General features: G+C 43.8%; 1 protein-coding gene across 1 annotated transcript in view; it reads right to left on the reverse strand.

Moving 5' to 3' along the window:
* LOC122811867 (transmembrane protein 109-like) overlaps window positions 1-23,004 on the reverse strand; it is a 226,574-nt gene that overhangs the window by 79,804 nt on the left and 123,766 nt on the right. The gene's annotated exons all lie outside the window — the stretch shown is intronic.

The following is a 23,004-nucleotide window of genomic DNA, read 5'->3' on the forward strand; positions in this document are numbered from 1 at the left end:
TTGTTAATGCTACATCATGTCTGTTACATCTGTTAGATGTCCTCAAAGAGATCATTGAGGGCATGCATGATGGCAACATTATCAGCCTTTTGAACTTGACAAGCCCAAGGCATATGACACAAATTCACACTGAGGTATTCACTCAACACTGTCAGATGTGGCTATGTACATCTATACCACCAAGTGGGTTATACACCTATATCACCAAGTGGGTAAACCAGTGTATCACAAAAATGGCATATAAATATTTTGACATGTGTGAAGTGACCTATATCTCCGGTCCATACATCAGGGCTGTCTGTTAGGCCCTTTCCTGTCCATTATTTAAGTAATTGACATAACAGATTATATACACAGCCTGTGTACAAACAGCTGCCTGAAGGACTACAGATTGTAGGCAGTCATCCTGTGTACAAACAGTTGCCTGAAGGACTACAGATTGTAGGCAGTCATTGACTCCAGCTGTGATATTAGTACAATACAGACAGTATCAACATTCAGCAGAGATTGCTGCTACAGCCATGACAACACCTGCAATGACAAGAAAACATGGGGGGATTTGTTACTTTAGGAAAACAAACACACAACCCAAATATAATGTGGACATCACACCCTGTTATCAAGACCAATAGGTATGTGACCTGTGTGCTGGGGTACATGATAAGTGGAACGTCACAGTGTTGACTACTCCCTTGTATGTAGCACAAGTACAGAGTATGTGATGGACATCCACATCAGGGGACATAATGCCTCCATAGTTCCTAGCCTTGATCACACCAATGACTGACCACAATGCACCCCTTCATGTACCTCCCCATACATTTTCCAGTAATGTGTAACTAAAGTGTACTACCTTTGTCACAGTGAGCTGTCACACATCTCGTTGGCCATACCTAGATATTCTTTTTGTGGCATAAACATTACTGTCTGATGGTGCAGAATCCCCATTACGTTATTACACCAGATGCATATGTGCTACCTGTTCTGGTGATGCACAAAGTACATACATAGGTGTCGGACAACATTAAAGGCATGGATAACATTCGTGACAGTGTGGATTGTGCCATGTGTATATATGCCGTGCACACCAGTCAACTAGCCTGTACTGACCATAATGTCACATACAGGTATAGCAGGGTCCCTCCTAACCCCTCCAGCAGATGTTATGGTAACAGGACAGCGTGTGTGATTACCATCACAGAGTGTGGAAGTAATATTAATAGTTGTATGAGTGTGTTTGTGCAGAATTTTCTATGATCACTGTAAATCACATTTGTTACATCAGAGGCATGTGGTTACTGATGGTATTATTCTGATATTGTCCATGATTGTGGTTGCTTCTTTAAATGCTGACCATGAGCTTTTATCTATGTCGCACTTGCTGGAGACCTCTGCTGAGATTGCACTCATATTCAGGCAAATCAGTCTGGACAGCTTCACAATATATATCCTACCCCAACTGTATGTCACATCCCTGATAGATGTCCTCTGCATTATTCATATAAGGATGCTCATCTCACACAGACATCCTCCCCACTGTTATGTCACCTTGTGTGACAGGCACATAATACACATTTCCACTCTGCAGTCCCTGCTATACCAGACTGATATGCGATTGGTGTTGTTGCTACAACCATCTTCCACTGGCATGACATCAACTGCTGTACATTAGGTTTTTCACCTATCCTTTTTCCCTGTGTTCATTCCTACAATTCATATGTGTGTTCCTATTCAATACACACACTTTCCCCGAGTGTTTATTTTACATGGCAATCCATGTACCCTTACAGATCATTTACAGAAATTCAGTAGAGAATGCCAGGAATGTGAATGCACAATAATCTGTATTGAAAGATACTGTCCTGTACTGTGTTTGAATTGTTGTTGCTACAACCATCTTCCACTGGCATGACATCAACTGCTGTACATTAGGTTTTTCACCTATCCTTTTTCCCTGTGTTCATTCCTACAATTCATATGTGTGTTCCTATTCAATACACACACTTTCCCCGAGTGTTTATTTTACATGGCAATCCATGTACCCTTACAGATCATTTACAGAAATTCAGTAGAGAATGCCAGGAATGTGAATGCACAATAATCTGTATTGAAAGATACTGTCCTGTACTGTGTTTGAATCATATTCTTAATAATCATACCTTTCCATCTGTCCAGATATTCATAGAATGTCCATATGTGTTCCTTATCAAATTTGTGGTTTTCTGGCATATCACTGGGATGATCTCAGGACTGATGTGACTCTAATTACATACATTTGAGTATGACTTCAAATCCTTCAGAACATGTATCTTAACACAAACCCCTAGTTATTCTAGCACATTTCTATATGTCCCTATTTGTGGGTTATTGCCTCCCCATTATGTTGGCCTTTGTCCAAATGTCTTGCACTAAAAGATTGAGATCTATCTGTGAAACCCTGGTGATCATTGTGGCATTCCATCCAAAACTGTGAACCTTCAGTCTTCCGATGTAAACAGGAGTGCTATCAGTGTTCGCTTACATGGTGTCCTGGAAGGCAACATTGTTGTCAGCCATGAAATCTTGCTTATTTACATTTAAATGCGGTGCGTGACATGAATATGCAATGAGCACTGCTGCTCACTGTGCACACATGTAAACTCTGTGTACGCTTTGTGCGAAGCCTATATGGCATTTATAGAATCTCAGTGAAGGACTTATTTGACTGTTTCAGGTCTTTAACTCTATGGAATTCCTCCTTTAGCCTACTCACTTAGGGAATCAAAGAAATAGCTCTCTAGTTTTATCTGCCTTATTACCTGCTCACCTACCATGTTCATCTAAATTATTATTAATACCCTAATAAAAATTTAACTCAGCCTGTCATAACTGAAACTGTGCAAACTTTTCTGTACTACAATGTATCATTATCAGTTCACTGAAACACTCTTTACCAAAAAAATGAAAACCTTTTGTTTCTTCCTTAATATATAGATTCATAGGTAGTTACTAGGCTGTTAATCAGTACATTCCCACGGTAGTTTTTTAGCCCTTATAGTTTGCATATGGATAGCCCAGAGGCAGGAAGAACAAGGAAATGTTGGGACATTTACTTTTTGCTCCTATCCATGTAGGGCATGGGTGATAAACCAGGGGTAAATGTGCAGTTTCCCATCCATTTGCCATGGTGGTGCAGTGGTGGGCGGCCACGGTGGTGCAGTGGTTAGCATTGCCGCCTCACAGCAAGAGGTTCTCCAGTTTGATCCTCGGCTGGGGTGCCTTCTGTGCGGAGTCTGCATGTCCTCCCTGTGGTTGCGTGGGTTTCCTCTGGGTGCTCTGGTTTCCTCCCACATCCCAAAGACATGCTGCAGTTGGATTGGACACTCTAAATTGGCCCTAGGTGTGAATGTGTGCGTGTGTGTGCCTTCTGTGGAAGGTTGGGCGCCGCGCTGGCAACTCCACACCGTAAAACTCCACTGCCAATCATGAGCGGACAAGGTGATCTGCAGTGGCGACCCCTAACCGGAAAAAGCCGAAAGAAGAAGAAGACGACTTTTGAGTAGAATAAGATTAAGTACTTTGATTTATGTGGAGTGGAAGATGGTTCCATTGAAGAGGTAATCTCTGCAATACATACATAACCCTCCAACATAGTCTATTTATGTTGCAAGAGAGAGAGAGAGAGAGAGAGAGGGAGAGAGACTGAAATCCCTTGAGCAGGTACCCACGCTACCACTGGATCTGCTAATACGTAACAGGTCTGACAGGACAGAGTCTGTTGAGGGTTTATACAAGCTGTAGTGGGCAATTGTTAGTAGCCTGCATGAAACAGAGTAGAAAGACAAGGTTATGAGATGGTCTGCAATGTTTTCATAATTTAGGTCCTTGATATATATATATATATATATTTTTTGAGAGACCATTGTGGTCACTCCAGTTGTGACAAGTGTACTGAATCGGCATTATATTCAATGATCAGCCTGAAGAGAGCTGTGTACAGTGGAATGATTACCTCCCTGGTTCCTGAACACCATACCTTTATATACAAGCTGTGAAATGAAAGCGAACCTCCTGCTATCCAATGAGTTACATAGGGATTACATTTAGCTGGGAGGGTTTACTGCAATACCTCAGTGTGTGATAATGTTGACTACCTTTGCAAGGTCTAGGTATGCACTGTGTACATACTTGTCTACATTGATTGCTTCAGTAACTCTTCTCAAAGAAGTTGATGTGCTCTTGATGAGTCCAAAATGGCTTGGGTTGAAAGTTTGTAGGTTACCCATGTCCTTATTTATTAATTTCATAATGATCTTTCCCATAGCCCTACAGATGAGGATGGTCAAGATTATGGGTCTATAATTAGCTGGGTCAATGACACCCCACCTTTATGCAAAGGAATGACTGTTGGTACCCTTCACTCTTCTAGCACAAAGCCTTTCTGAAGGCTAATATTGAATAACCTCTGTAGAGGGTCTGACAAGTCATGTTACAGGCTAATTAGAAGGCAGCCATGTATATTATTAGGCCCCATAAAAGTAGTGTTCTTAGCCTAGAATACTGCATTGAGGACTTGTTCCAAAAACACAGCGTCAATGGGACCAGATGGTGTCCCAGGCTGCATCTTGCACGAACTACAGAACAAACTAACCCCCCACCTAAGCGCGCTGTTCAACCTCAGCCTCTTCACAGGCTATGTGCCCATAGAATGGCGCATAGCAACGGTTATTCCTCTCCACAAAGGAGGGGCCATAACTGACCCTGGTAACTATCGCCCCATAAGCCTGACTACCCTGGTCTGCAAGGCTATGGAGTGCATCATCATGGAACTCATCAACAAAGACATTGGGAACCTCCAAATACTTGACCCGACCCAGTTTGGCTTTGTTAAGTGGAGATCATGCCTACTAAACCTGGTTGATTTCTTCGAGACAGTCACCAAGGCCATAGACGAGGGAAAGGTGGTTCACACAGCCTACCTTGACCTTGCCAAGGCTTTCGACACCATTCTTCACTCTGGTATTACAGAAAAACTCACCAGCCTGAACATAAACCCCTACGTCACGAGATGGGTTGCCAACTGGCTTACAGACAGAACTCACACGGTAAGAATAGCGGGCTCCAGGTCCGACTGTAAACCAGTCACAAGTGGTGTCCTGCAAGGCTCGATCCTGGGACCCCTACTGTTTGGCATATACTTCTCAGAAGTACAGGCAAGCACAGGAGGACTATGGCTAACCAAGTTCGCCGATGACTGCAAACTGGGAGCCATAATTGACTCTCTGGCTGACACGGACATCCTCCAAAAGGGCCTTACTGAGATGGACACTTGGTTTCAAAGTCATGGCCTCAAGCTAAATGCCAATAAATGCATAGTCATCCCATTTGGGAAAAACAAAACACCCACGAATTACCACATAGGTGCAGCCCCCTTAATACAGAAGAAGTAATAAGAGATCTGGGGACCCAGGTAGACAGTAATCTCTCCTTTGACAATCCAATTGCCAAAGTAGTTAGGAAATTCTTCTATGTGGCCCATCTAATTACTAAAGGGTTCGCATCTAGAAATAAAGAGGTTATAGTGCCCGTCTACTAGTCACTCATTAGACCCATCATAGAGTACAATGCCTCATTTGGGATGTACCTCACAAGACACTTCCAACAGCTGGAAAGACCACAAAAGTACTTCATCAAGAGGATTACTGGTCTCAAACATATGTCCTATGCAGCCCAATTGAAAAAACTCCGGCTGTACTCAGTGGCATATCCCTTAGTCAGAGGTGATCTCTGCCTGACTTACAAAGCTATGTCCAACTCAGAATTGATGGACATGCTCCACCTAAAGAAATCCAAGTCACTGTGAGCCACACGCTCTAGTGAGCTAAACCTCACCACAACAATAAACAGAACATGCTGGAGGGATAGATTCCTGTCACAGAGACTCCCCATGCTTTGGAACAAAATTCCAAATTACATCAGGCAGAGCCCCTCACTAACACTCTTCAAGAGAAACCTTGACGAGTGGATGGCTAACTAAAAATACACCCCTGGGTTCACTTCATTGGCTCTGCTTGACAGAGGATCAGTTAATTAATCAATGGGGAGGTGAAGGCTGACACACTAACTAGGCTTATAAATGCTCTCGGGCAGATAGCCTAGTACCTACCTATGAACCTATAAGATTTGGGGGGGGGGTGTAAAGGCAGGTACATGATCTGGGAATACAGGGAGTGTGAAGTGTGAAAAAATCTGTCTTCCAGTAACATTGGCTTTGCCCTCTAATGCTGCGTATATACCCCTTATTACTAGCTCTTTCAAGTTGCTGGTTATTGTTTCTGAGATTTCTAGTATAGCTAACGAATGCGTTGTGGTTATCCTTCACCTGGGTGGGTATTTTACCTCATACCTGGATTTTTTTTTTTTTTTTGAGTAAGGTCTGGCATTCCTTAAGTTTAGTATGAGAATTACTGGCACCTTAAGTCAGTTTTATTTTTTATTACAGAGCCTAATCTTAGCAGCGTTCCATCACAGAGGTTTATTTTCAAATTTGGCATTATATTCATTTCTGTGGGGAACAGATACATCGATGCAGCTATTTACATGTGCACAGAATTTGATGGTAAAGGATTCCACATAATCAGTGGGGCTGTCAAGACAGAAGTTACTTCTGAATTTAACTAAGTCATCATACAATTTTAGAAGATTAGCTTTGACATTAACTCTGAATATCAAAGCACCAGAAGATGCTTCTGGTTTCAGTCTTAAGTTGAACATGACTGATTTGTGATCTGATTTGACCTTGTAAAAAGCTACAATTTGTGGGAAACAAAGCTGCCCCATATTGGTAAGGACTAAATACAGGATTTTATCTTCCCTGGGTTCAGATGCAGACTAACTAGTCCAGAGAATTAGCGTTGATGAAGTCCAGAAATTTCTGGGCCTACATTTTTGAGGATGCATATGTGTCCCGAGTTAATGGATGGGTAATTTTATAGTCTCCTAGGAGAATGGCGTTTCTATTAATGCATTTGAACATCATACTGGTTGGGTAGGAGGTATGGACTGAGGTGGGAAATACAAGGGTTGTACAGTTAGCTATGATATGACAAGGGGTTTTGTTAATAGTAGATTGGATCGAGGGGCTCCAGGTTATTATTTTGTCTAATAAGTTTGGAGGTGAATTTTTTTTTAAGAATATGGATACACCACTGCCTTTAGTGTCTTCATCTAATGTGGAGGGCCTAAACATGTGGTAGGCACTGAAACACTGCAGTGATGGAATGCTCTCATTGGTCTTGAACAAGGTCTCTGTGAGGGTGCATATATCCACATTATAAAAAAGTTTATGTACTCGCCATAATGTTATTCTGTGTTATCCATTTTCATTTTTGAACAGTTGGGTTTAGATCCAATCCTAAAATCTGACTCGGACGTTATTTTCTGCTCATGGCCACTAACAAATTATTGGTCTCCTCCCTTACCTATAATGCTTTATCCCATAACATACCTTAGATCTTGTTTGCTGACTTATAGAATCAAAATAAATACTAGTATTCTGGTAACAGACTTCCATATCTGGAGCTCAACATAAGGAACACTGGTTCCCTTACAAGGTCTCGCTCTTCCAGAAGTCTTTATTTCAAAGGCAGGGGGTTGGTGGGATGGGGGTTGAGGAACAATGAAAATGGACAACACAGAAGGAACATTATGGTGAGTATATTAACTTTTTTGTCTGATGCTGTCAGTATGCATTCATTCCTCAACAACTGGGACAGAGTCCCAGCTACCTGAAATCCCAGCAGGACTCTAAAGAAGAATATTCCTGGGCACATTTGAGCTGAAGGCTGCTCTTCCCCTCAAGACCAGATCCAACTTGCAATGAGCAATAAAGGTATGAGGATTAGCCCAAGTAGCAGGTGCACAGATATCATCTATGGAAGCCCTGAATAAATACTGATGACATTGCCAGGGATCTAGTTGAATGGGCTCTCAAAGAGTTTGGTAAGGAAAGGCCCAATTTGTTATAGACAAAGGATATACAATCGGTCAGCCATCTGGCTAAGGTTACCTTTGTGACCAGATGTCACAATTTGGAATCCGCAAAGGAAACAAACAATTCATCCATTTTTCTGAAATTTTTTTGTTCTATACAATTAAAAATGCCAATTGCCTATGAACGTCCAGTGAGTGTAACATATATTCACCTTTGTTTGTAAAATTCAAAAGAAAACTGGCAAATTAATAGATTGGTTGATGTTTGATTCTGACACCACAATAGGAAGGAAGGTAGGAAGGACTGGTTCATAAAGCTACCCTATCCTTATAAAATACTAAGTAAGGAGGTTTAGAGGGCAGTGCTTGAAGTTCTGATAGTCTTCTAGCAGAAGGGATGGGTACCAAAAATATAGTTTTCCAGGTCAAACATTTTTGCTCACATTTTGCTGCTTGTTCAAAATGGGAATGAATTAAGCCTGCAAAACCAAATTTAAGTCCCATGGTGAAGTTGGATCCTTATAAGGTGGTCTCAAAAGAAGGGTACCTCTCAAAACAGATCTTACAAAGTTTAGATGAAGCCAAGGAGGAGCTTTCAATCCCAATGTGAAAATTAGAAATGGCAACTAGTTGTACCCTACTAGTTGAAGCGCTGGCTTTTTCCTTGAAAATTGTTGTTAAAAATTCAAGGAAACTATGCACTGGTACTGAAAAAGGGTCAATATGTTTCTGCTGCACCCAAAAAACAAATCTCTTCCATTTACTTCTGTAAAGTTTCCTTATAGAAAGACAAAAGTATGACGAATGGTGAAGACAGGGTATGCTGTCTGGCTATCAATGGAAGTGGAGAAACCATGAGGTCAGTTTTAGGTTTGAGATATTCAGGTGAATCATTCCTGTTGGCTGAGACAGAAGGTGTGGAATGGGATCTAGATTCCAAGGAAGGTAGACTAGACGAGGCCAAAGAAATGAAAACGGGGCAATAAGGATGACTTTGCTCTTCAACTGGGATGTTTTCTGTAAAAATTTGGGGATTAAAGGAGTTGGAGGGAAAAAGCAAAGATTAGAATTGGAGGCCAATTGTGTAGGAGAGCATCTCTTGTTGACTCCCCTAAAAAAGGGGATTAGAGCAAAGAAACTGCTGCACTTGTTTAGGGAAGGTGCATACATGTCACAGCATGGTTGGCTCAATTGGTGAAAAATCATTTCTGCCACTTCCTCGTTGAAAGATCACTCGTGAGATCGTAGAATGGACCTGCTCAACACATCTGTATCACGTTGGATTTCCCTGAGATGTGCATTGCAATCAGAAATCAGCTGGAAGACATCACCAATTGCCAAACTGTGAGAGCTTCTCCACAGTAGGGGCAATATCTGGTTCTAACTTGTTTGTTGATGTACCAAACAGACATATTTTCTGTCTGAATTGCAATTGTCCTGAAAGGGAAAGGGAGAGTGTCTTGGAAAGCCTGTAATGCTAACAGCATTGCTCTCATTTCCAGGACAAATACACATATTGATCTTTTTGGGGACTATGTGCCTTGGAATGTTTTTCCCAGGAAGTGGCCCCAACACAATCTGGGATGCTTTTGTGGTCACTATAGCTTTGGGTTGAAGAAGAATGGACGGCTTTCTAGAACCTGATCTGAAAGGATCCACCATCAAAGATATCTTCTGCATGCCTGGATAATTCATATCTGAGTGGACATATGCTAATGACGAATGGACCACTGAATTGCTAACATCCATTGAATAATTCTCATATGAAATCTTGCTAGGGGGAACTAGGACTATCACTACAGACATTGATTCCAAGGCTTGTAGAATCATTCAGGCTGGAATTTGAATTATCTTTCTGACATGGAAACGGATAATCTGTACTACTGGAATAGGAAGAGAGGCTGTCATGGACACTGTTAAAAAAAAAAATCACTCCTATGAATTCCAATTTCTGAGACGGTTGTAGTTGAGTTTTGTTGTCATTTATGGTAATCCCCAGAAGGATGCAGGTCTGGAGTACCTGGTCTCAAGCTCTTATCAGTAGATGCCTGGTCAGAGTGGCTATGAGCCAGTCATCCAAGTATGGAAGCACTCAGAATCCCTGCAGTTTCAAGTGAGCTGCTACCACTGCCATGCACTGGGTGAACACACTGGGGGCTGTGGTGAGGTGAAAGGGCAGTGCTCTGAAATTGTAATGACTGGCTCCCAGCCGGAAGGACAAGTACCTTCTGGATTGTCTGTTAATTTTTATATACGATAGCATGCATCCTGAAGGTCTGTTGAGCACATTCAGTCATCCTTGCACAGAAAAGGCAGAATGGACTGAACAGTGACCATCAAGAACATTTTGTGCTGAACTGATCTGTTCAGGATGCTGAGATCCAAGATCGGTCTCCAGTCCCCTGTCTTTATTTGGCACCAAAAAGAATCTTGAGTAAGTTCTGGATTCTACCTGGTCTGGTGGGACATTTGGGATGACGCTTTTTTTCTAGCAGCTTTTCTACTTCTAGTGCTGCTGTTTTCCTCTGAATGGAAGGGACATCAGGAATTTTGCATACAGGTGGAGGTAGTATGGAAAAGGAAACTATATTAACCTGTGGAAATAATGCTCTGCACCCATGTATCTTTTGTAATGTCTAGGCAAGCTCTCTGGTGCAGGGATAAACGACCCCTGACTGCCTACCGAGGTGGGCAATCGGGCCTCCTTTCAGAAAAGCTGGTAGGGTCTGTCAGAGAAGGAATATCTGGATCCATGGTTCTGTGGGCCTACTCTATTGCATGGATGGTGTCTTCCATTCAGGCTCCCCCCTTTGCCCCTGTGGGAACTATCTCCACGTGGCTCTTTGAAATGACCCTGGGGCTTTCTGAACCACATTTTCTGACCTCTTCACTGGTTGTTGGAAAAGGTCAGCTGAGTTGTAAAACATACTCCCACTGAAGAGAGGTCTTCCCAGCTTGCTCACACCTGGAGAGTTTGTATTTTATCTTAGGGCCAAACAAAGATGTTCTGTCAAAAGGTGACGAAGAAAGACTTGAAGAGCTCCACAAAGTCACACAAGCACATTCAGACATGCCTCCTAATGGAAATGCCTGAACCAGACACCCCTGTGGTACCTTCAACAGCATGTAAAATGAGCCTCATTAACAAATGTAATTGACTGTGCCGACTTGAGTCCACAGATGTCTGAGACTCAGAAGTACTGGTCACAGCAAAGGATTTGGAGAATTCCTTAAACAAATCCCCCTGCAATTTAGTGAAGTGTGCCAAATAATTCAGTGATCTGAGTAAAAATCTCGCTGAAGCATAAACATGCTTCCCAAATCTGTCCAATGGCCATGACTCTCTGTTAAGGGGATGGATAGTAGAACTCTGTCCGCGAATTCCTTCTTGGTGGCCACTGCCAAGACCATGGCATCTACTGGTACTCCCTTGTTCCAAAATTCCCTTCCTTTCCTTAAGGTGGTGCCAAAATCTGGTCTGGTCTCTTGGACTCAACTATGTCTGGTTCCTTCCATGCCTGCCTAGAGATAAAGTCAATGAGCTCGTCGGCAGGCAGAGTCACCCAGGAGGAAGATGGGCCAGACCCAATGACCTCCAGGAATACAGATTCCTTTTGGGAAGGGTTATCAGTAGACTAACCACCCCTCTGCTTAAGGATCTCCAAGATGTCTCCAAATGAGACTTCATCGGGTGGTGATCTTGTAGACCCTTCCTCTCGTCAAAACTGGCATCTTCAGTGATTGACTCCTGAGGGAAGTCTAAGTGCCTCCTCTTGCACTTGCTCTTCATAGGGACTTCTTCAGTGGGATGCTCCAGAAAAGTATCAGAAGAAATGGTAATACCTTGCCGGGTAGCCTGAAGACTTTGGGTTGGCTGTCTCTGCTGAGGAGAGTTATGGGGCTCAAGGCACAGAGAGATTTAGGATCCAGAGAGGAGATCTGAGAGGGGAGGAACTATCCATCCTGCAGAAGCAGAAAGCACTGTATCCACTACCTCAAAAGCAAAATGCCCCAGGGAGAAGGAAGCTAATGGAACTAAGAAGCTAGGCTTCCACCCTACTGACTCCCCCTACCCCAAAGGCAGTCCACCCAAGGCAGAGGTCAGAGCCAAGCTATCCAAAGCCAAAGCTCCAAGAGTCAGAAACATCTCTGATAACTTCAGGTCAGACATGGAGCTTCTCAGAGAGTTGTCTGGCTCCAACACACTGAGCCAGTGCACTAAAAGAAGACCTCAAATCTGAAGACACTATGGTCTTCAGATCCAACTCAGAAGGCTCCAGAAAACTTGTATCCAAGGGTTTCAAAATCACAAGTCAGATCGGAGAATGAGCAGAGTTTGTTGGAGAAGAACTGTGGAGGGCTTCCTGACCCAAAGGAGTAGGAGCTGGTAGGACTCGCATCTGAATCTGCGCCTACTTCCTCATCATTCTACCCACATTGGCTTCAGTCAGACTTCTGGAGGAATGAGACAATGAGGCCAGAGAGGGAGACCTGGAATGCTGGTGAGACTCTAAATATGAAGATGAGACCTGAGAGAGTACTGATCAATGGATGGAGAATATCTGTTCCTAGGTAAAGGCTTCAGATCTGATCATCCATGATATGGGAAAGCTGATTTCGTGTTTGATGCTAGCTTTGGTGAAGAAGCAGTGTTTGGATCTGACTTTTTAGGTTTCTTCCTTGTAGGCTCCACCATTGGATCCAAGGATGGGATGAAGGAGCCTGCAGATCTGAAGGCTTTCTGGATTGTTCCTTAGACACAGATTTGGGGGGTTGAGCCCCAGGTAAAGCCTATAAGAAGGTGGAAGGAAGCAAGCCTTTTTAAAATCAAGTTGTTTTTCCAGTCCACAATGGCCCAAGCATAAAAGGGTTTACATATATCTCACTCCTTTTGAAGACACTCAGGGTCTATACAATAAATCTACAAAGCATGAGTGTCAGAGAGCAGTAACTTATGACCGCATTTCTAGCACTTTTTACAACCAGAGTTTTTTCAGACTAGGCAGGAGAAAAAGAAATATATATATATATATATATATATATATATATATATATATATATATATACACACACACACACACACACACACACACACACATATGGGTTCCCTTTATAATTTTGAAATACTGAAATCACGAATTTCAGTATTTCGAAATTATAATACCGAAGCCCTGAAATCCTGAAACACTAGTAGAGCTAAATTCAAAATCCCAAAGTATGGAGGTTTTGAATTAGTGCTTCTGGTGTTGTGGTGTGTGAATGGTAGGGTGTTAGCTTGGGTATGTATGTATGTGTGTTGGTTAGGGGCTTTTGTGTATGATAGTGTGTGTTGTGACTGTGATGTGTGTGTGCGAGGGACTGTAAAATGTGTGGGTGTGAGTTACATTTGTGTGTCTGCACGATCTCGGAGTTATTTATATATATATATATATATACATATACATATATATATATATATATATATATATATATATATATATATAAATAAGTAGGGGGCACAGCCCCCCACATGGGGGGGGGGTGCAGGGGGGCTTGCCCCCTTGCTTATATGTAGTCTAGGTGTGGGGGGCAGTTGTGTGTATGTGCACACTGTATGTGTAGTGTAGGTTCATTATTGTGAGTTTCACGATTGTGGGTGTTCGGGATTTGCAGGTTTTGGCTATGTAATCTCGAAATACTGAAATCTGGGATTACATAGTGAACCCATACATATATCGACATAAAGGAAAAAGGAAAAGGGATACCAACAATGGTATCAAAGACTACACTAACATGCAAAAGGGATAGCTTATCAACGATGGTAAAAAGAATTTCACCAAAGTGTATTAAGGGAGGAAATATATAAACTTGCGAAGAAAATAATTAGATAATGAAAAAAAAATATCAACTTATCTCTACTTTTGGACACAAGCTGGAGAGCTCACAGCAACCACATCCAAACATGAAAGCGACAAATAAGATCTGAGGTATGTTAGGGGATAGAGCATTATGGGTATGGGAGGAGCTCAAGAGTTTGCTAGTGGCTACGAGCTGAAAATAACTGCCAAATCGGATCCGAAAGCAACTGTTGAGGAATGAATGAAAACTGACAATATCAGATCTAGGGTTAAGGAGTGCCTATAGGGTGTGGAGTTTTTTTTCTTAAGTCTACTAGAGATGAACAGCAATACCTTTATGATGTCTAGATTCCATTTTGTTATGCTGGAAATTTTCAAAGACTGACATTGTCTAAAAATGGAACTTTTGGGGGTGAACAAGTTTTTAGCGAATATGAGAGCGCCTTGGAGAAATAGATGCAGACCATCCCTGGTAAAGCAGCTAGGACTGTCCACCATCTCTTCCCATGCTGATATATACATTGTATCCCTTTAGAATGACCCCAGACTGTCATTTGTTGAAATCAATAATGTTTTGTTTGTATTGTGCATCACTATTGGTGATGGTAGAATGCTGCTCAAGGCAAGTTTCAGGAACAAATTCTGAAATTTCTATAATTTCTGTTTTCATATAGTCCAGGGAGCTGCATCTCAAGGCATTTATATCCACGTGCTCTATGAATGTGTCATATGTGTACTTGTAGTGCAAGGACATGAGTACATTCATGATGTGGGAAATCCTGGCACCTGATAGGGAGATGACCATGACTTTCACCTTGCACAGCCTGGTGAGTGTTTCATCAGTGCGTCTCACTATGCAGTCAGCTTTGATGAGGATATTGGAATATGTGGAGTTTTAACTTATGGGCTTTTGAAATGGGTCTGTACGGCTCTTAGATGTATGCTTCAGGGTGGGTGCTGTCTGAACTGTGTGTTTGTGAAGTTGCTGAGAGTACTTGTTCCTTAGGTTACCATTTAAGAGACCTCAGTGGTTTAGGCAGATTACTTCTAAGAGCCTCAGCATATGCAGGTCTATGTGTTCAGTCTGTGTTGAGTGTGAATGGATTACTGTGTGGTGTTTTCTACTGACAACCTGGATGTTACTTGTCATGGCTTTGTGTGGGGGCTTTGCCTCCAATAGTAATGTCTTTTGGCTTCTCCCATTAGGGGTTGCCACAGCGGATCCCCGGTCCGCAGACTGATTGGCAGTGTAGTTTTTACAGTGTAGAGTTGCCAGCCTGGCACCCAACCTTCACAGAGGGCGCGCGCGCACACACACACACACACACACACACACACACACACACACACACACACACACACACACACACACGACCACAAGGAGGACATGCAGACTCCACACAGAAGGCACTCCAGCAGAGAATCAAACCGGAGTACCTCTTACTGTGAGGCGACAATGCTAACTGCTGCACCACTGCAGCCGATGGGAGCTTTGCCTCCAATAATATTATATAAATACATCCCTCACACAATTTGTCAGTTTGTTTAAATAGTAAGGAGGTTGTTAGTAAACATGAGACAATTGCTGCATTGTCTCAGTATGTCCATTTCAACAAAGCTGGCTAGGGAAACTGAAAGTACAAATCCATGGTTTTAGGTGCATACCAATGTGGGCTAAAGGGGGAGTAATGCTTAAGTGTTCTGGAGTTAATTAATGCCTATGAGGTTTAGAGTTGATTACTGGAGGTGCAGTGTGTACAGTAGTGGAGATAGATGACAAGCAGGCAGGGTATTTCATTTAGATGCTTTAATACATAGAAATACATCAGGATGGATAGCAGCATCATAACATATAAACAAACTGATTAACAGCCAGACGTTTTATATGTACATGCTTGCATCTCAACAGCCTACTACAAAATGGCAGTCTAGCTTGTGTGTGCTCAGTATTTATACACTTGTGCAAGCCTTGTATAGCTTCTTAAAGGTACATAAACACACATTGATCTACATCCTCCCTCTTAAAAAGATTGCCCTTTGAAAAAACAATATCAGAGTTAGACATGCATTACCATAGAGATTAGAAACAAAACACAATGTTCATGTCCAGGTGGCCGTGTATCTGTTACATGGTTTAGAGATATGACTAAATCTTGTGACAACAATATGGACTAAATTTAGCAACAGGGACAGTCTTCGGTGAACAACTCGTATCAGGAACTTTTGGATTTGTCACAGGAAGGGGAATATTCTCTGGAATTTGGATCACAGAACAACTCATTCTGAGATAAAGAGTCTTTCTCACAGGTTATGTGCTGTAATATAGACTCAGACACCGGTCTCTAATATTTCTGATTCCGCCTAAACTCTGCTTCTTATGATTCCACAATGTATGATTTTCGCTCTGGGCAAATATTCTTCACGACACCAATCCGATCATAAACTCTGGACGTTTGCATGCTGGTTTTATCGTAGTAGGACTAATGGGTTAAGCGTTTCTTCAACAGATTGTCTTTCACTGATCTGTTGTTCTTCATGCATGGAATTAGAAGTTATGTACTCACCATAACGTTGCATCTGAGTAGGTGTATTCATTTGTCTGCAACCTGTGGGTTATGGATCCGATATCGGATCCGAACCGGCATGGTTTTCCAGCTATGGATCCAAGCTCTCAGCTCCTCCCCTCACCCATAATGCCCTGCTCTACCCTCATGACCTCAGATCGAGTTTGCCAAAGCAACAACACCCTGAAAAGGGTAACATAGAATATGCAGGAAACTGAAAGGCCAGGGGGATAGGAGGTCGGGATGGTTGCAGACAAATGAATACACCTACTCAGATGGAACGTTATGGTGAGTACATAACTTCTAAATCTGAAGTAGGATATTCATTGTCTGCAACAGTCCCCAGCTACCTGAATCTTGGGCCATCATGGAAGGATATTCGGATGCTCTACCCCTAGATGCAAGATCCAACTTATAGTGGGAAATAAAAGTATGAGATGAAGCCCGTGGCTGCTGCACAAATATCATCTAGAGGAATCCTAGCCTTGAAGGCTGCGAGGTAGATACTGACCGGGTTGAATGGGCATGAACACCCTCCCTTCCTGAAGCTTGATAAGCCAATAAGATGCACTGTGAAATCCAGCGGAAGAGAAACTTTAGAAATTGGCTTGCCCAAATTGAATTTTGCAAAGGAAATAAACAACTGGTCGGATTGCCTATGACCAGCCGTCCTGTTCAGATAAAATCTAAGTTGCCTGTGAACATCTAATGAATGGAGCTTATATTCACCTTTGTTTTCATATTTAGGGAAGAAAACAGGGAGGTTAATGGACTGATTGATGTTTGCTTCAGAAGCGACTTTTGGAAGAAAGGGCGGGTTGGTCCCGAGGTAGAGTCGGATGAAATACCAAGTAAGGAGGTTTAGCTGATAATGCTTGAAGCTCAGAAACTCTCTTGGCGATGTAATGGCTACCAAAAGGCTGTCTTGTAGGACAAGAATTTGAGATCCACGGCCTGTAGAACCAGAGAGAGGTCCCAAGGAGGAACCGCTTGTTTTATAGGGGCCTGAGAAGAAAAGTTCCTTTAAGAAAAATTTTACACAATTTGGCTGACATAAGAGGATTAGAGTCATGGCCAATGTGATAATGAGAAATTGCCGCCAGTTGTACTTTGACTGTGGAACTGCTGGCACCATCGTTAAAGAGAGTGGTTAGAAAGTCAAGCACTAATGGAAGAGGAACCGTGAAGGGATTCAGGCCTTGCCGCCCCGCCCACAAAGAAAAACGTTTCCACTTGCTGCGGTAAACCTTTCTAGTGGATGGTTTATGAGCTGCCACCAAAATTGCCTTAACAGGTGAGGAGTCCTGATCAAGAGTGGAACTGGAGCAGCCAAGCGGTCAGCTTCAGGTTGTCCAGATTCGGAGGAGGAATGCAGGATGGATGGGATATCAGATCCGGGATGGGATCTAGAATCCAAGGAGGATTCACCGAGTGAGACCTTAGGAAGGGGAACCAGATCTGTCGAGGCCAAACGGAGCAATGAGAATCATTCTGCAACCCACCCGAGAGGCTTTCTGAAGAACTTGGAGCATCAGAGGCAAGGGTGGATAAGCATACAGAAGACCGGGTGGCCAAGCATGCACCAGAGCGTCTCTTGGGGAACCTCCGGAGGAGGTATTGTTTGAGGGAGAGGCAAAAGATCGCATGAAGGGTTCCCCATCAATATGGTGCGACTGAGCTTGTCCGCTAGGATGTTGGACGTTGCTATTAGAAAGCGGTTGGTGGAGATTGCCCATTCCCAAACTCTCATGGCTTCGACAAAGAGGGTAAGACCTTGTTCCCCTTGCTTGTTGATGTACCAGACCACAGACATGTTGTCGATTGAATCGCAATTGTTCCCAAGGGAAGAAAGTCCTGAAGTGCTAGCAACGCTAAGAGCACTGCTCTCATCTCTAGAACATTGATATGCAGTAAGGTCTCTGAATCGCCCGTGGCTTGACAGTCCCGCCCATAAAGTGCCCCCACCCCGTGGTCACCGTGGCGAGAGGGGAGAAGCACATGTGGAGATCCGGGAGTGAAGCCACCACAAGAGGAAGCCTTGCTGATCGCAATGGGATGATGCATGGGAGAGCAAGGTATGACCACTGTACTAAGAGCGTCCACTGTAGAATGCATATTGAGCCTGGCAAGAGGAAGAAGTGCTATAGCAGATGCCATGGACCCTAGAGCCCTCAGGACCAACTCTGCGGAACAGAACTTGAGTGGAGAATGGCCCGCACCTGGAGCTGCAGATTTTGAACTCTGTCCGCAGTGAGGAAGGCTCGTAAACTCCTTGTGTCTAGCCTGGCCCCTATAAAATCTAAGAGCTGTGCCAGGTTGGATTTCTTTGTATTTATTGTGATGCCCAGAAAAGGAGCAAGATGGAGAAAGGAGTCTCGCCAATAAAAGTAGATGCCTTGTTGGGTAAGAAGCCAGTTGTCCAGGTAGGGAAACACCTGCACCCCTGAAGCCTCAGGTGGGCGCTACCACTGCTAATACTTTGGTGAACACCCTGGGGGCTGTGGTGAGACCAAAGGGAAGGACCCGAACTGGTAGTGACTGGCTCCGCGGAGGAACCTCCTGGGCGCCTGTCCATCAGGATGTGGTACATCCAGTGATTTTCTCCCAGAAGGGGGAGAATAGATTGCAGAGTGGCCATTCGGAATTTTTCTTTGGGGACTGCCAGATTCAAGAGAGAGAGGTCTAGGATTGGTCTTAGTTCCCCTGTCTTCTTTGGCACTAAAAAGAACCTGGAGTAGAACCCTGATCCGATCTGGTCTGGGGCGGGCTGGATGGCTCTTTCTTTAGCAGATGGCCAATTTCTGCTGGGGCGTCTGGGAGGGACTTCAACTTTGGAAGGTGAAGGAAAGGGATGCGATATCCTCTGGATATGATTTGGAGAGCCCAGCGGTCTGATGTTATGGACTCCCATGCCGCTAGGTGCCCGACTGCCTCCAGAGTGGAGCAGGGTTGCTGCGGGCCGTTCAGAGAAAGGTTCCCTGGACCCGAAGTTTCTGGGAGCCCCTCTGCCTCTAGGCGTCCTCCCTGTCCTCCTCTGCCACGGAAGGACTGGTTGTCCGGAACAGGCTGGGACTGCTGCGACTTCCAGAACCACATCTTCTTCTGACCCTTTTGGTTCCTAGAGTAGGGCCTCTGGGGTGCAGACGGTTTTGCCAAAAGAGCAGAACCATCAAAGGGCGTTAGCAAATGGGCGCTTTGAAGGGCTCAGAAAAATGCAGTGGCGGAGCCAGGCCTGGCAGAGGTATTAGTAACTGACCTAAGAGTGGCCATACGGGTGGAGTGCAGAACCCTGTCCTCCTCGAAATGGACTCTGGGGAGATGCAGCGTATTCTTTAATGAGATCTCGCTGCATCCTAATGACATGTGCCAAGTAGTTCAGAAGCGGTCCATCATCGAGACTCCTTGCTCGGGATGGACTGAGGGACTCTTCTGAGCCAGTTCCCTCTTAACATGGCATCCACGGTCGGACGGTGGGCTAAGGATCCCTCTTAGGAATTGGCTCCACGGTGTCCGGTTCCTTCCACGCCCTGGTGGTAATAAGGTCCACCAGGGCAGGAGGACACCCAAAAATGCCTCCAAGAACACGGACTCGTCCGAGGAAGACTTGGGGCAGACCACATTTCCATGATGTCTCCAAATGAGACATCCTCGGGGTGACAGCCTTCCCTTCCTCCAAGTCCGTGTCTTCTGTGAGGGAGTCAATGTGCCTCCACATCCTCTGGGGGCTGTCAGAGGAGTGCAGCAACTGCTCCATTGGAGCAACTTGGGGCACAGAAGCGGGCTGTCCCAGGGCCGGATGGTGGAAGCCTGGCCCAGTGCAGAGGGGAACAAGTGCGGGGTCCGGAGACCCTCAACAGGGCCCTCTCCACTACATCAACCAAAGGATCCGACAATCGGCTCCCCTCGGATCCGAAGAGTGGATCAGAGCCGGCGCTCCGGATCGAAGGGACAGTGCCCTCCGACACAGATGGCCCCGGCGAGCACTGATCCCCGGATCGGATCCAGGCTCAGAGAGGTCGGATCGGAGAAGGAGCAATAGGTTTGAAAAGGGTGTTGAGCTCCCCAGAGGGATCTGCATCTGGGCCTGGATGAATCTTCTCATCATCCGGTCCAGATCAGCATCGAAAGGCTATATGTAGATGAGGTAGGCCTGGAGTGCCTCCTCGATAGCTCTCCTCCTCCTCAGGACCCGGTGAAAAGCACAGCATCCCTCTCCTCTCCAGAAGCGGGAGGTTGAGTCCCAGGAGGAGGAGGGTGCGCCAAGACAAGCTTGGACCTCTTGAACCCTGCACAAATGGAGCATCCAGATGTGAGGTGTTCAACCCAGCAATCCACCGACAGTGTGGCCATCAGCGGGGAAAGCTTATGGCCACACTAAAGATAGATGTGGGCTGTTCAGCCATCCCAATCTATAAACAAGCTACTAACTAAAGTAACTAAAACAAAATACACACACAGGCCCAACACACACACACTATGCCAACAGCGAGGGGAGGGAAAAAATACTTAATTTAACTCTAAAGTAAACTATCAAAGAGGAATACCTAAACTTTCACACAAATATGAACAAAAAACTTCAAAAACTCTGAATTAACAGTTAGAAAAACTAGCACTTAGCTGAGAGCTATAGAAACCAATCCAGTCACCATCGAGATCTGAGGTCATGAGGGTAGAGCAGGGCATTATGGGTGAGGGGAGGAGCTGAGAGCTTGGATCCATAGCTGGAAAACCATGCCGGTTCGGATCCGATATCAGATCCATAACCCACAGGTTGCAGACAAATGAATATCCTACTTCAGATCCAATAGATTACTACTGATTGGCAGTATGTTTCTGGTTTGTTTCGGCAGAAGTCTCTGAGCAGGTAAACCAAGATGTTTATCACAAGGAACATTTCTGAGATTCAATAGATTCAATAGATTCAGAAAAACATTATTATTATCTCATTTTGACTTCTCTAGTAACTGTTTTGCACTTTGAACTGCACATTCTGCCAAACCATTTGACTGTAGGTACTCATGGCTACTCGTGACTTGAGTAAAGCCCCATTCTTCAGCAAATCTTTTGAACTGTTGGCTTGTAAACTGCGTGCCATTGTCAGAAATAACTGCGCGGACTACCATGTACTGCAAAATGAGGCTTCATCTGAGCAAGGTCAGTACTGGGTGGTAGGTTAGGAAGTAGGTCAATCTCGAACCAGTTGGAGTAAGAGTACTAACACCAAATAATGTTGACCATTCCACTTGAAGGTGTTGGTGGCTACTGTCGACCAAGGTAGTTCAGAAATTTGGTTTAGATGAAGTGGCTCTTTCTCTTGATGTGGCTTTGCACTTCTATATATGGAACAAGATGAAAGTGCTCTCTCAATGTCTTGTGGCATAGAAGGCCAAAATACTAGTCCTCTCGTCCTTCTTTTGGAAGAGTTGGTTCCTGGGTGACCACGATGCAAGACAGTAATGTACACTTGTTGCAAGAACTTTGGAACAATTACTTTTGGACTTTTCATAACGATACCATTGTCAGACAAAAATGTCATCTCTGTATGGAAAAGAAGATTCCACTTCTTGAGGTAAACTAGATTGCTCTGATGGCCATCCTTGATTGATAAAGTGGTTGAGCTTTTGTAAAACTGGATCTGTGGCTCAACTCATCAAGATGTGTGGAAGAAAAATTTCTCACTTCCAGGACTTCAAAATAAAGATTCTCATTCTCATGCTGTTCTGTGGTGTTTCTGGGTGATCTGGACAATGCATCAGCAAGATAAAGAAGTTTGCCTTTCTTGTAGAACAAGAGTGAAATTACACTTTTACAATCTCAGCATCATGCATTGCAGTCTGGCTGAAGCTGAATGCATAGGCTTTCTCAAGATAGTGATTAGAGATTGGTGGTCTGTTTCGATCTGGATAGGTCTACCATAAACATAATCATAGAACTTCAAACATGCAAGCACAATTGCTAAATGCACTTTCTCTATCTGGGCATTCTGCATCTCAGTTTGGGTAAGAGTTTTCGATGCATAGGCAACTAGTTGATCCTCTTGTAGAATGATTGCACCAAGACCAAATTTTGAAACCTCACAGGAAAGTGTAAACGGCTTTTGAACATCATCGTATTTGAGAGTTGGTGGATTAGCAATTCTGTGTTTCAGGAATTCAAATTCTCTTTGGTATTGCTCTAACCAAGGCCAGGATACATCTTTATGTGTCAACTCTCTGAGCGGTGCTGAAAGTTGGCTCAAGTCTGGAATGAACTTGCTTAGGTAATTAACCATGCCAAGAAAATGTTGCAGGGCTTGAACACTGTCTGGAGCTGGCATCTCAAAATGGCTGTTTGCATAGAAGGGTCTGGTTGTAAGCCTGAAATGGTAAATAAATGACCAACATAAGTAACCTCTTGTAGCCTGAATTTGCATTTCTGAGGACTGAGCTTCAGATTCCTTTGACATGCCCTTTCCAGAACTACTCTGAGGTTTTGGTCATGCTCAGCTTCATCATGACATCCTACTAGTATGTTGTTGACTACAATAGCACAAGGATACCCAGAAAAAAGTTGCTCCATTGCATTTAAATACTTCACTTGCAGAATTTATCCCAAATGGCATTCTCAAAATTTTGTACCTGCCAAACGGAGTA

This window comes from Protopterus annectens, chromosome 9.part0 (assembly GCF_019279795.1).
Source record: "Protopterus annectens isolate FY-2018-M chromosome 9.part0, PAN1.0, whole genome shotgun sequence".
In the NCBI taxonomy this organism is placed as follows: domain Eukaryota; kingdom Metazoa; phylum Chordata; order Ceratodontiformes; family Protopteridae; genus Protopterus; species Protopterus annectens.